The sequence below is a fragment of the Macaca nemestrina genome, chromosome 4 (assembly GCF_043159975.1).
Source record: "Macaca nemestrina isolate mMacNem1 chromosome 4, mMacNem.hap1, whole genome shotgun sequence".
NCBI lineage: Eukaryota > Metazoa > Chordata > Mammalia > Primates > Cercopithecidae > Macaca > Macaca nemestrina.
Genome location: NC_092128.1, coordinates 108,519,294 through 108,534,736, shown reverse-complemented (window position 1 = coordinate 108,534,736; position 15,443 = coordinate 108,519,294). Strand labels below are relative to the sequence as shown.

The window sequence follows — 15,443 nt, the reverse complement described above, 5'->3', positions numbered from 1 at the left end:
TCCTCAACTTTATGAGACTTAAATGGGATGTTACACCCACACACCCATATATAGAGCCACACAGTAGACCTGGTCACATCGTGCTCATCTGTTATCAATATGCTCATCTGAATTTGTTGAGCACATATTATCTTCAGCTGCTGTGAATTGCCTGTAATGGAGATAAAATTCTAAGATATCAACAAGCAGAGGGATGCCTTAGTGTTCCTGGATCCCCAGTATTCACATGTCTGAGGGCTGCTTTCCCTCGTAGGAGGAGTGCACTAAGGAGAAGGTGCTAATGGACTACTGATTTCGTATCCATTCTGTGCTATTTTAAGAGTGTGCACAAGATATTCTATGGCCCTGGAAATCTATTTGGAACTCCAGCCAATAACTATGTCACCTTGGTCTCAAGTTTTGAGTGAGTTGGGAAATGAGAGATTTTGTACAAAATGTTTCATTTTATGAAGATTTGCTTTTGAATATGTTATTCTATGTGTAATAGGTACATAGTAAACAGAAGGTAGAAATGCAAATACCCTGTTTTGTCCTTGAGAATCTTACAATACAGAGGGAGAAACTTATTCGGTACTTTCTAAACATTCAAAACAATCATAAGGCAAGGAGATTTAGTTTTTTTCAGTGTTCGGTTCTTCTGGACACACATCCTAAATCAAAACTGTCATTTTTAAAAAGACAAAACTTACAAATATCCTTTCCTGAGTACATTTTCAATGAGGTTGCAATAAAAGGTAAAAAAAAAAAAAAAAAAATGTATACAGAAGAGCAGACTATCCAGGGCAGAAGAAACAGATCTCAGGCCTCTACCTATAACGTCTTCATCACATGGTCAGTAAAAACCACAGCTTTGAGGGAAGAGGCAAAGAGGAAGAACGCTCTAATTTTACCAGAGCTAAAACCATAAAAGTGTCTTCTTCTGAGGAAAAAGAGAGAGAGAGAGTAGAGAGGAGACAGACAGAGAGAGAGAGAGAGAGAGAGAGAGAGAAAGGAAGGAAGGAAGGGGGAAAGGCTGGCATTCTTTTACTTGCTAATTTGTAAGTGCAATTAAGGTTAAAGTCATACTTCCCTTCACAAGAAAACATGACCCAAAGCTGAATGAGCAAGAAAGCTTTGTTTGTAAAGAACTTTTCAAGATGCTGTTTTTCTCCTGGAAAATGTGGTTTATCTAATTGATGGCTGAGGAAAACCATCTTTTTAAACTTCCCACTCAGTGACTCACTCTGGGGTGTGTCTGCCTTGTAGCATCCTGTGAGATCCAGTAATCTAAATTGGCATGACCCAGGCAGCCCCAGCCTCATGCGTCAAGCCGAGCTACCGGCGCTGGGAAACCAGAGAGAGCCCGGTTTTCTAAACAGAGTGGTTAACAAAATTGCATGTTATGAAATGGGGTTTCATCCTTTAAAGGATCATTACCTATTTTTAAAAAGAACCTGTCGAATAATTCCTATCACCCCCAGCTGTCTACAGTTGCCAGGTAATTATCCCAACGGAAGGGCAAGTATTATTTCCTTAGGGTTTCTTCATGTTTACCTTGAAGAGAATTTCCATGCTGCCAACAGTTGCATTGAATGGAGGCGAAATGGAGAATTTGGACATGTTCTTCTCCAAACTTAACTTGAGACGCCGACAAAGCATTATGAATTCTGAACCAGACAGCCAATGGGACATCAAAATCTGGGGAAATAAATGCAAAACTAGTCTGAAAGTCTTAGCTATTATACAGTCTTGCCCAGTACAGCAACTGATCCATTTTTGACAGCTAAAAATTTTTAATCACCAGAGTGTTGTAGCTGATGTGTATGAAAGTACAATGTGCATGGTGGACCTTAGAAAAGAACAAAATAAGGGCATTAAGTCTTCCAAAAGAAGAGATGTGTGTGCATAGATGGCTTAGGGGAGTTATCGGTGGAGGGTGTCCAGGTTCTTGGCTTTTTGAAGAAAGAATTGGACAAAACACACAAACAAAGTAAGGAAATAATAAAGCAACAAAAGCAGAGATTTATTGTAAATGAAACCATACTCCACAGGGTGGTAGCAGGCCCGAGCAAGTGACTCAAGAGCCCAGTTAAATAATTTTCTGGTGTTTAAATACCCTCTAGAGGATTCCCATTGGTTACTTGGTGTATGCCGTATGTAAATGAAGAGGATGAAGTAAGGTTACAAAGTTATTTACTTAGTGTACACCCTATGCAAATGAAGAAGATGAAGTGAGATATGCAAATGAAGAAGATGAAGTGAGGTTACAATGTTATTAGTTGGTGTACACCCTATGCAATGAAGAGGATGTTTGCTGCCATAGCTGAAGTAGAGTTACAAAGTTATTTACCTGGGCTTAGAAAGTTTAATTTAATTCCATTTAATTAGTTCTCGGAAGACATTAGGTTCACCGCCTCCAGACCCTATTTCCTGTCTCAGGGGTTTCTGGAGGAGAACAGAGAAGATAAGGGGTTAGAAATAATGTTAAGGCATTTTTTTCTGAAAAAAAGTAGTCTACCTTCTTTATTATCTTTATTATCTGGGTATATCATATGAGAATGTGGCAAGCTAGTACTTTGGATTCTTTGAAATTTATCTAGCTAAACTTCCAGGGTTAATTATTTGGAATAAGATGTAGAGGCCGCCAAGTGAGACAACAAAATGTTAAGTGTTACGTTGGACTGGAGAGCCTTTGCTCCAATTCTCAGGGATTAATGAATGAGGTAAGGAAGGGTCTTGGAGAGAATAAATTCAACACCAGATAAATTATACCAGATAGTTTAAGTTTTATTCGAGCTGCTTAAGTCTGTATGGGATTTCCTTTTGGGGAGGTGGCAATGTATAGGGATTGTCTTTAACTTCTCTCCCCTCTCTTACATGATTAGCACTAAGATGAAAATGTAGTAGATATTGGGTAACACAAAGTTAGAGAAGGAAATGAGTTGAAAAAAAAATAGCATTTCTATGTTAGATAAAAGAGGTGTGACAAGAAAAGATCTCAGTGTTGGAATGGGTTAAATAGTATGATCACAACCTGAGAATTCTAGGAACCTTATTATAATGTGCAAATGATGAGCCTCTAGCCACTTCAGGCAGCATTTTCAGCACATTAGGGTGTTTAAAGCAATCACCACATTATAGGCCTAGGAGGATTCTCCAGAGATTTAGGCTTGAGAAAACATATGTTTTTTGGTTTTTTGGTGTTTTCCTGACTTCTCATTAGCAACAGTGTAATTTTCGCTGCTCTTCCATCCAATAAACATCACAATTATATCCCCAGATCACAATGATCAGCTCTGGTGACAGATGTGGAAACTCATGGTCACCATGAGAGACTGTGAAGTCTGTCTCAGTCATAGTTGGCTGCTGGAGATGAAGAGAAAGGACTGGCAAAGGATTCTATTGTGGATACAGATAGAAGTCCTTTAGGACTGTGAATGTCTAGTGAGTCCTTTATACTAGCTTTTGAACCTCCTTCTTAATATTTCCAAAAAGCATTATCTGTTTTTTTCTGAAAGCATGACATGCATACTACTGGTAGTAGGCAAGATGATTTTATGTGGTACATGATCACACTAAAAATAGAATAAGGATGAGTTTAGAGAGAGAATTCAGATAGGGAAATAGTAGGTGATAACAATACCAATGGTACTATGGATATGATAAGAATCACACAATTTTGGGGCGAATAGCTGAAATCTGTCCTGTGCTATACTTTTTGTTAGGTGTGTCTCATAGTTGTATAGATGGCAATCTCTAGACTCAAAATTATGAACTCCTAAGAAACTGGAAAATGAGCAAAGCTGGAAACTTGAACTTGATCATACATGCCTTCCCTGCAGACTGACAGAATTACGTTTCTTATGGAGAACCACAAGTCCTTAGTAACTAATCACATATCATGAGATTCTTATTAGAAAGGGATAGTGGGTTGGGGGAATGTCTACTTTCGTAAACTGAGCTGGACAAACTTCATAAACCAGTGATGGTAGATATTATTCAGTTCCAAGTTCAATTTTATTATCCCTGGATTATTGTTGATTTTGTTTAAAAGTGTGTTGTACTAGCAGAACTGCATTTGCACATGTGTTTCCAACCCACCTGGATATGATCACATGTGTTTCGATGGAATCATACAGATACAAGAGTAAAGTTAATCAATCAGCAAACACAAATCAAAGTCCATCTTTCCCATTTCCCAAAAATGAGAAATGTTTTCAGCAATTTCAAGCCTGATGAAATGAGATTGGATGGGGGGAAAGGAGACAAAGAGAGAATAATTTATTCTACCAATATATGCCATGAGAGAAAAAATATAATTTCTATCAAGTAATTAGGGAGTTACGAAGTTGTCCACTGACTTAGACACAAGCATTTCCTCACCAGAACTGCTCTACCACTCTCTCTCATCCCAATCCAGTCAGAACTTGTTTAGTGAGAAGGTACCTCCCTGAAAATTGTTGATGTATTGATGATGACTGTGGTGTGGCTAGTGCAAATTCACTGATCTCAGTCTCTATGAGTAGGTTTTAAGTAGGGATGAGAGACAGGAAGAGCTGAGTAGCTGAAGCATTAGAAAACAGAACACAGCTTTCCTCATGTCAGCCACAGGATCTGATCATGATGGTCTTGGATTATATTATGATGTTTCTTGGACTGTAGAGAAGTGAAAAATTACATTGCTGCTAATGAGTAGTCAGAAAAAACACTGAGGAATCAAGGAACCTTAGTTTTCTCAGGTTCAAATCTCTGGAGGTTTCTCCTGTCTAGGTGATGATCATGATAACCACCCTAAAAGACAGAATGATGAAACACGCAGAGAATATCACAGCAAGGTTGTGAAACAGAAAGATTTATAGACTCTTAGCTGTGTCTGAAAGACTGTCAGATAGTAGGGTTTGAGCTACAAGATTTGAAAAACCTGTTGCCCAGTTGTAGACGTGAAGAGGAGATTCACGTTGACCTTGGTTTACCTCTCACATGTAAAAAGCTTGGAAGTCATCACTCCTATCCTAAAAACAAGAAATAAATCTGAGAAGACTAAAAAATCAATGACTTTTGTTAGAATCATCAGAGACTTGATCTCACAAGACAGACCACCACCTTGAAATCTTAAGAGACGGACAAATACAAGTAACTGCAGCTAAAACTTTTGTACCAGAAACAAAAGCTCTTGAGATGTATACTGATAAGAATGGTTAAATGTGAATTTTAATAAATTCTTTGAGATTGAGTGTAGATTAGCTTGAGAGTAAAAATCCTGCTAGGCCAGTCTTATTTTTCCCTACACTTCGCTGAGTTTTAACTTCAGGATCCCCAGTGGTTTCTCACAATGAAGCCTGGAGAAGAAGAAACATCAGATGATCATACTAATAGTTTCACAAAAAGCATTTGACAAAATCTAATACCCATTCATGGTTTAAAAAAATAAAAACCTCTCATCAAACTAAGAACAGAGGGAAACTTTCTTAACCTGTTAAAGAACATCTATGAAAAACCTATAGCTAACATCATACCAAATGGAGAGAAAAAGACACTTTCCTCCGAGTTGTAAAGAAAGCAAAGATATTCTCCCTTACCACTTCTATTCAATATTGTACTGCAAGTCCTAGGTAGTGTGACAAGATTTGTAAAAAGAAAACAAAAGATATAAATATTAAGAAGGAAGAAGCAAAACTGTCTTTTTCCACAAATAATAAATTGTAAAAATAAAATTGTAAAAATAAAATAGAAAATTAAAAAGTAACAATAAAAAAATAGAAAATGAAACAAAAAATACAAAAAAACATCTTGGACCTAATAGCAGATTATAGCAAGTTTGCAGGATACAAATTAATATATGACAGTCTGCTGTTTTCCTATATACCAGCAATGGAAATGTTGGAATTCTCAAAGAAAAACACAACACCATTTATAATAGCATGAAAATAAAACACTTACATAGACTTTTAAGAAAATATGTACAGAATCTCTATGCAGAAAACTGTAACACTGTAATTTAAAAAAATCAAAGAAGATCTAAACATATAAAAAGATATTCTATGTTCATGGATTGGAAGACTGAATATTTTTTTTTTCTTTGAGATGGAGTCTCACTCTGTCGCCAGGCTTGAGTGCTATGGTGTGATTTCGGCTCACTGCAACCTCCAGCTCCCTGGTTCAAGAGATTCTCCTGCCTCAGCCTCCAAAGTAGCTGAGATTAAAGGTACGTGCCACCATGCCCAGCTAATTTTTTTATTTTTAGTAGAAACAGGGTTTCACCACGTTGGCCAGGATGGTCTTGATCTCCTGATATCATGATCCACCCACCTCGGCCTCCCAAAGTGCTGGGATTACAGGCGTGAGCCACTGCGCCCAGCCAGAAGACTTAATATTTTTAAGATGTCCATTCTTCTCAACTTAGTCTAGATATTCAATGCAATTATAATCAATATTCCAGCAAGCTATTTTATGGATATTGAAAATCTAATTCTAAAGTTTATATCGAACAGCAAAATACATGGAGTAGTCAATGCAATACTGAAAAAGAACAAAGTCAGAGGACTGACAATGCCCAATTTCAAGATTTAATATAAAGGTAAATTAAGACAGCACTGTAATCATGAAAGAATAGACATTAGATTAATGGTACTGCATAAAGAGCACAGAAATAGTCCCATACTGATATAGTCAACTGATTTTTGACAAGAGCAAAGGCAATTCAATAGAGAAAGAATAGTCTTTTCAACAAAAGATACTGAAATAATTCAACATCAATATGCAAAAATAAATAAATCTAGACAGGAATTACACCTTTCACAAAAAATTAACTGAAAATGAATCATTGATCTAAATATAAATCATAATACTGTATAACTTCTGGAAGAAAACATAGGAGAAAATCTGGGAGACCTTGGGTTTGGTGAGTTTTTAAATGCAACACAAAACCACAATCCATGGGAAAAAAAAAAAAAGTTGTCTTCATTAAAATTTAAGTGTTTTGCTCTGTGAGACGCAATGTTAAGACAATCAAAAGACAAGGCATGAAGTAGAAGGAAATATATACAAAACACTTATCTGATGAATAATTTGTTTGTAAAACATATAAACAATTCTTGAAACTCAACAAAGAAAATAAGCAACCTAAGACAAACATGTGAAAAGATGCTCAACATTATATGTCATTAGAAAATTGCAAATTAAACAATAATGGAATACCACTACACACCCATTAGAATGGCTAAAATAGAAACAATAAAACTGGCAATACCAACTACTGGCAAAGATGGAGAGCAAAAGGAACTCTCATTCATTGCTATTAGAAATGGAAAATAACACTGAAACCTCAGAAGACAGGTTAGCAGTTTCTTACAATGCTAAAGACAATGTTACAATCCAGTCCCACAATTATGCTCCTAGGTAATTAAACAATTGAGTTAAAAACTTTTGTCTGTACAAAACCCTGCGTGCTTATGTTTACAGCAACCTTATTCATAATCACCAAAAACTGAAAGATGGTCTTCAATAGCTGAATGAATAAACAAACTGTGGCATATCCATACAATGAAATACTACTATTCAGCAATTAAAAAGTAAGCTATCAAGCCGCAAAAACAAAACAAAACAAAACAACAACAACAACAACAAAATATAAAACCCTTAAATGTAGCCAGGTGTGGTGGTGCGCACCTATAATCCCAGCTACTGTAGAGATTGAGGCATGAGAATGCCTTAAACTTGGGAGGTAGAAGTTGCAGTGAGTCTATATTGCACCACTGCACTTCACCCTGGGCGACAGAGTGAGACTCTGTCTCAAAAAAACAACAAGAAGAAACAACAAGAACAACAACAACAAAAAAACCCCAAACAACAACAATAAAAAAAACCTTAAATGCATATTGCTAAGTGAAAGAAGCCAGTCCTAAAAGATTGCATACTCTAGGGGTTCCTCCCCAGACTGTGCACCTCCCATATCTGATCTAGAAGCCCCAGAGCCCCACCTTTTCCCCACCCTACCAGGGCTTGTCTGTGGGCTGTGACGGGGTTTGAGGAGTGGTGGGGACTGCTGAGGCAGGTGTCAGAGGGCAGCCTGGTGCTCCTTATTCTAGGAATGGGTTGGGGCTGGGTGGCAGTGGCTGCACCAGTCAGCTGCTATCATCCATATCACAGCCCTCTCCCCCCGTGGTGGGGAGGGAATGGTCAGGCTGGCTGCTGCCATTTCGTCCCTAAAAAAAAGAAAAGAAAGAAAAACGAAAAGCCTGTGTATATTGTATGATCCAATTACAGGGCATTCTGGAAAAGGCAAAACTATAGAGGCAGTAAAATGACCAGTAGTTGCGAAAGGTTCCAGGATAGGATGAAACACAGATGATTTGGGGGGATTTTATGTATGATATTACAATGGTGGACATAAAACCTTACACATTTTTCAATATCCTTGGAACTTTATAACCCAAAGAGTGAACACTAATATCTGCAATATTTTAAAAACAATTTAGGACCTTGGGGATCTCAGAAAGGAATACAGACTGACAAGAGCATCTAACTGTAATGCAAATGATGAAACAACTTCCCTGCAGGGTACAAGGGAAGAGGTGCTGACCTAAACGAGTAGAAATAAGTGGATTCTAAGGTTAAAGGCAAAAGAAACTGCACATAAAAGCTATATAAGTGGGAGCTAAACCATAAGAACACATGGACACATAGAGGGGACCAACAGACACTGGGGCCTACTTAAGGGTGAAGAGTGAGAAGAGGGAGAGGATCAGAAAAATTACATATCAGTTACTATGCTTATTACCTGGGTGATGAAATAATCTGTATGCCCAAGTCCTGAGACACAGTTTGCCTCAATAACAAACTTGCTTATGTACTCCTCAACCTAATAGCTTTTTTTTAAATGAAGAAGTAAAAAGGCTCTACAAGACAGTTAATCACTTCACTTGTAGGAAAAGTCACAGTGTTAAATATTTTATGGCAACTGAGAAGAATGCAGGGTAGGTATTTTTGTGCTCACTAGAGAAATAGAAATCTTTTGAAATTTTCACACATTTTTTTGCATTCTATTTGATATATTAAATTAATATAAAATTAAAAAAAAATGTTTTCAAGGTTGAGGGGACAGATTTGACCAAAACCCAGTGTTAGCTGATATCCTGGGCTTTCCCATTGTTCACATTTTGGAAGTTCCTTTTGCCCAGTAACTGTTTTTCATTCCCTGTATCTTTCTTGTTCTTAGTTCATTCACCCATCTTGGTGCATTTTATTGTCCAGTTACTTTCTAATAAAAACTGCATAAAAGGCAAATGTTCCAAAATATGCATGTTTCTAAATATTATTACTCTGCACTCACCCTTGATTGGTCCAATGGCTGTGTATAGAATTCAAAGTTGGAGATGATTAGTTGTTAAAATTTTGCAAACATTCATTCCTTGTTTTCTTATTTCCAAGGTTGCTGTAAAGAAGTTCAAAGTCTACATCCTTTGTATTTGACCTCTTTTATCTCAGTAGAAGATTTCGGGATATATTTAATCCATTACTGGTTGTGGAGTCATATTTTCATTATCATAACAGACAATTGGTGAGCCCTTTTAACCTGTAAAGTCATGCCATTCAATTATGGGAAAATGTATAATTGCTTTGACAATTTGATCTCCCTGTCTCTTTTGTCCATTTTTTCTTCTGTAACTCTCATTTTTCAGATGTTGGACTTCATGGGTTGCTCTCATAATCTTAAGTTTCTTCTATTTTTGTTCCTTTTTTTGTTGTGCATGCTGAGATATTTTCTCAGCTTCATCTTCCAATCTTCTACATATAGAAAAGAATGCACAAATATATATATATATAGCCAACTAGTATACATAAATTAATGTATAGGTGTATATGTATATATGCAAAATTTTCTTCCTCGCTGTATTCACTTTGTTTCTCTCCCTTAATCTGTTTCTCCCCTTCTCTGTTTTCTCTTCTTTCTCTTCTTTCTTCACTCTCTTTGACTTATCCTTCTTTTGGTTTTCCTTACTCTAATTCCATGACTCTTTCTCTTTTAAATTTTTAAAAAATTGACATATCACAGCTGTATACATTCATGTAATACGTGTATAAGGTGAAATGATAAAATGAAGTTAACATATTCATCATTTCACTTACTTAACTCTTTGGGTTGAGAAGTTTGAAATTTAGCATATTATTTATTTTGAAATTTACCATCTTACTTATTTTGACATAAAGAATACATTGTTATTGACTACAGTCACCCAACTGTGCAATAGATTTAAGAATTTACTCCTCCTTTCTGACTGAAACTTTGTAAACTTTGACCAACAACTCCTCATTTTTCTCCCTTTTTTTCTCCCTGAGCCTCTGGTAATCACTATTCTACTCTCCACTTCTATGATTTTTTTAGATTTCCCCATATAGTGTAATTGTGCAGTATTTGTCTTCTTGTGCCTGGATTATTTCACTTAACATAAGTGAATATGTCTTCCAGGTTGGTCCATATTGTTGCAAATGACAGGAGTTCTTTCTTTTTGCAGGCCAAATAATATTACATTGTGTGTATATACCTCATTTTCTTTATCCATCTGTCGTTTGATGGACACTTGGGTTGCTTCCATTTCTTGCTTATTGTAGATAATTCTGCATTTTCTACAAAAATGACAAGAACACACAATAGGGAAAGGACAATTTTAAAAACTAAGTTGTGCTGGGGAAATTGGATATGCACACGTAGAGGAATCAAATTGGATCCTGATCTCAGATCATAGAAAAAATTAACTAGAAATGGTTTAGATATTTAAACATAATACCTGAAATTGAAAAATTGCTAGAAGAAAACATAGGGGGGAAGGTCCATGACATTGGTCTAAGCAATGATTTTTTAGACATGACCCTGAAAGCACAGGCAGCAAAAGCAAAAATAGACAAATGAGATAGGATGAAACTTAGAAGCCTCTGTACAGAAAAACAAAAACAAACAAACAAAAAATGATTAACCGAGAAAATATTTTCAAACCATGTATTTGATGAGGAACTAATATCCAAAATATATAAAGAACACAAACAACACAACAGCAAGAAAACAAATAATCCAACTTAAAAATGGGCAAAGGACCTAAACAGACATTTCTAAAATAAAGAAATAAAAATGAACAATGGGTTCATAAAAAAATGTTCAGCATCACTAACCATTAGGGAAATGCAAATTAAAACCACATGAGATATCCCCTCACACCTGTTAGAACAGCTTTTATCATAAAGATGAAAGATAAATGTTGGCGAGGATGTGAGTAAAGGAAACCCTTGTACACAGTTGGTAGGAATGTAAACTGGTACAACAACCATGGAATATGGTAGAGTTTCCTCAAAAAAACTGAAAATAGAACTTCCATAGGAGCCAGCAATTTCACTTCTGGGTGTACATCCACAGGAATTGAAATCAGTAAGTCTAAGGTATATCTGCACTCCATGCCGCTCCCTTCTAGTACTTTATTTCAATCTCTCTCCTTGCTTTCTACCTGGTTTACCCTCTGTTTTTGTCCTTATTCATTTTTCTCTTTTTGTTTTTTTCCACTATTTATTTTCTCCTTTTGTTTCCCTCTCTTTTTCTCTCACCACTGTTTATTTTCCTCTTCTTGTTTCTAATCTCTGTTCCTCCCCGACATCTGTTTCTGTCTTTATTTCTCCACTTTACTTGATATCCTCCTTCTCTTCTCTTAGCTTTACTCTCATTACCACTCGCCACGCTCTCCCTTCTTTCTCTCCATCTGCCCCTTCACTCTCTCCACCCCTTTGTTTTCTCCCTTTCTCTCTTCCTTGTTTCACCATATCTTCCTGACTCTCATTTCCATAATTCTCCCTCTCCCATCTCTATTTTCAATCCACTATCCTTATTCACATTTTCTATGTTGCTCTTTGTATCACATTTTTATTTCCAAAATGTCTTACTGATCTTCTGATTTTCTCTTAAATACATAAAGCATCTATGTCTTGTTTCATGGATTCAGGATATTCTTACCTTTAAGGTTATTATTTTATTTGCCATTGTTTCTTCCTGGGCATCTTGTTTTGCCTATGCCCTCTATATTAATTTTTCCTGTTTCCTCATTGGTTTTCAGCTCTGTTTTTCATATTAGTATTTTCCGATCCTACTTGACAGTCTGTACCTGCTAATTTTTTTTCTTTTTTCTTTCTTTTGAGGCTGGGTGTCACTCTGTCATTCAGGCTGGGGTGCAGTGGTACGATCTTGGCTCACTGCAAATTCTGCCTGCTGAATTCAAGCTGTCCTCCCACCCCAGCCTCCCGAGCAGCTGTGACCACAGGTGCAGACCACTGTGCCTATATAATTTTTGTATTTTTTGTAGGGATAGGGTTTCACTATGTGTCCCAGGCTGTTCTCAAACTCCTGAGCTCAGGCAACCCACCTGCCTTGGCTTCTCAAAGTGCTGGGAAAAGGCCGGGCGCGGTGGCTCAAGCCTGTAATCCCAGCACTTTGGGAGGCGAGGCGGGCGGATCACGAGGTCAGGAGATCGAGACCATCCTGGCTAACACAATGAAACCCCGTCTCCACTAAAAATACAAAAAAATTAGCCGGGCGTGGTGGCGGCGCCTGTAGTCCCAGCTACTCGGGAGGCTGAGGCAGGAGAATGGCGGGAACCCGGGAGGCGGAGCTTGCAGTGAGCCAAGATCACACCACTGCACTCCAGCCTGGGCGACAGAGCGAGACTCCGCCTCAAAAAAAAAAAAAAAAAAAAGTGCTGGGAATACAGACATGAGCCACCACACCAGCCTGTAACTGCCAATTTCTACTTAAGAGTTGCACTAAAAAACTGTTTGAAAGCTAAATGTGCAAGGATAGGACTTGTTAATTAGTGGTTATCGCTGTAGGGTAACTGAGCAAGATCTGATCAGTATTTTGGGAGCCTACAATGTGGGTATCTATGGGCATTTTTCTTCTAGCCAGTCAAAAAGGAATCTTCTTCTTCAAAAAAAAATTCTTCAATCTTCTGTGTACAGTATAGAAACCTAGATAATAGATTCTGGCACCTACAAAGAAGAGAACCTGCAAGTTTTACCATTTGTCAGATTGACTTTAATTTAAAGCTCCTTTTTTCCATGTAGAAGTTCACTTTTCTTTCAGCTCTGGCTGGTGTCCACAGGTACAAAACTATCTAGTTCATTCTTTTCAATGAATAAATATCCAACCTTCTTCTAGGTTAAAAGATGCTCTTTTAGCCTGGTTCTCCTAAAATAAAAGCCTGAGACTGAGGCATAAATATATGGTTCATGGAGAAAAAGTAAGTGTTAGGGGAATTAGGCAGATAAGTTGGGAGAATAATAAGCAATAATGAAAATATAAATTTGATGATTAATAACAAAAAAGACTCCCAATACACCAATGTTAGAGTTAGTGTTGAAGTCTTTAATGTTCATATAAAAATGCCAGTGTTTAAAATGTTGCAGAATATAAAAATATGGAAGTTAGTTAGAATGACAATCATTAAAAAAATCAGGACACAACAGGTGCTGGAAAGGATGTGGAGAAATAGGGACACTTGCACACTGTTGGTAGGACTGTAAACTAGTTAAACCATTGTGGAAAACAGTGTGGCGATTCCTCAAGGATCTAGAACTAGAAATACCATTTGACCCAGCCATCTTATTACTGCGGATATACTCAAAGGATTATAAGTCATGCTGCTATAAAGACACATGCACACTTATGTTTATTGCGGCACTATTCACAATATCAAAGACTTGGAATCAACCCAAATGTCCCTCAGTGACAGACTGGATTAAGAAAATGTGGCACATATACACCATGGAATACTATGCAGCCATAAAAAAGGATGAGTTCATGTCCTTTGTAGGGACATGGATGCAGCTGGAAACCATCATTCTCAGCAAACTATCGCAAGAATAGAAAACCAAATACTGCATGTTCTCCCTCAAAGGTGGAAATTGAACAATGAGATCACTTGGACACAGGAAGGGGAACATCACACACTGGGTCCTATTGTGGGGAGAGGGGAGTGGGGAGGGATAGCATTAGGAGATATACCTAATGTAAATGACGAGTTAGTGGGTGCAGCACACCAACATGGCACATGTATATATATGGAACAAACCTGCACGTTGTGCACATGTACCCTAGAATTTAAAGTATAATTTTAAAAAAAGAATAAATCTATGATTTGTGAAGCACTGAAAAAAATATGGAAGTTTTCTTCTTACTTTATAAAGCTAGTGCAAAGTACAGAAAAGAGACTGCATATTAAAAGAATGAAACAATGACCATGTAAAGATTTTCCTAGAATACAAGAATGGTTTAAGATTCGAAAATTAATATAATGTGTCAGTCAATCAAGATCTTCAAAAGGCTTTTGACAAAACATCCATTCCTTTTATAAACTTCATAGTCTAAGAATGAAGAGCTCTTTCCTTGATAATAAACATTCTTAAGTCAACATTCTGTATAAACCTTAACAATAAAACATTGAAGGTATTCCCATTGAAGTTAGAAAAAAGATATGAATGTAGGCCATGACTACAGCTTAATTTTGGTCTGGAAATTTAAAAGAACTCGTGGGTTCTTTATCACTGTGAAGGTGGTATTAAAAGGTACGCATCTACAAGTGCCAACTCCTCTGATCATGTAATTACTTTCTTTCTGAGAGGCTCTATTTTCATTGAAGCCAATTCTATGACCTCTCCAGAGCTTTCTAAAAGTACAGAGGAAAAGAGTGAGGGAATGCACAAGCCACTTAGGAATTTAGCAAAAGATAGTTTACGGAGTAAAGGTCTTTGTGTGCTGAGTCTGAGAGCCAACCATAGCAATTCCATGGTGTTTGGATGATTGTAAGCCTTACACACACATTCCAGACACTCCCCAGGCCCTATTGCAAGCACAATTAAAAGCATCCTTATGTGATAGAAGAACATTCCTCATTGCAGTTGTGACTAGTTGTGGAGAGTTGTCATGGGTGCATTAAAACAAAAAGGATTTTTGAAGGTAGAAAGGGAAATCCCAGTTCCTCTTTTGATGGATTTAAATATAAGCTGTAAGCCAAATGCAAACAAGACTTGAAAACCACTATGAGAGATAGGCAGATCACAAGATCTTTGAATTAAGAGCTCTGGACTCAAGATTATCTATTTGCTGTCTAATGTTGGATAAGTGAATTACATGTCTTCTTGGACTAGTTGTCAGACAGGTGAACATCTGGTTCACAGTATTAAATAGGAAAAAAGTTTCTCCAACTGAAATATTAATTCTAATATTTTTGAGAAACATTTATTTGATTGATTTTTTTCTTTGTCACCACAAGTGTAACAGAGATTTCAAGAATCTGGTAGGCTTGAGTCAGAGCTGGGACTGCTGAGGTTGCAAAATCTTATTGTGTAAGGTTACAGGTTCTACCCACCTGTGGACCAGGTTCTACATATTGAGGAAGACAGTCTTTGGGTTCAGCAGGAAATCAAAGGGC

General features: G+C 37.1%; 1 long non-coding RNA gene across 2 annotated transcripts; it reads right to left on the bottom strand.

Moving 5' to 3' along the window:
* Window positions 1–1,046: 1,046 nt before the first annotated feature.
* On the bottom strand, window positions 1,047–12,239 carry LOC105497774 (uncharacterized). Of its 2 annotated transcripts, XR_011622293.1 has the most exons (5): window positions 10,524–12,239; window positions 9,311–9,765; window positions 7,975–8,183; window positions 2,330–2,424; window positions 1,047–1,677 (listed from the first exon to the last, which is right to left on the bottom strand). It is a non-coding gene; the product is annotated as an uncharacterized lncRNA (long non-coding RNA). The 2 variants fall into 2 exon arrangements; XR_011622292.1 differs by having other exon boundaries at window positions 9,311–12,239.
* Between the last annotated feature and the right edge of the window lie 3,204 nt (window positions 12,240–15,443).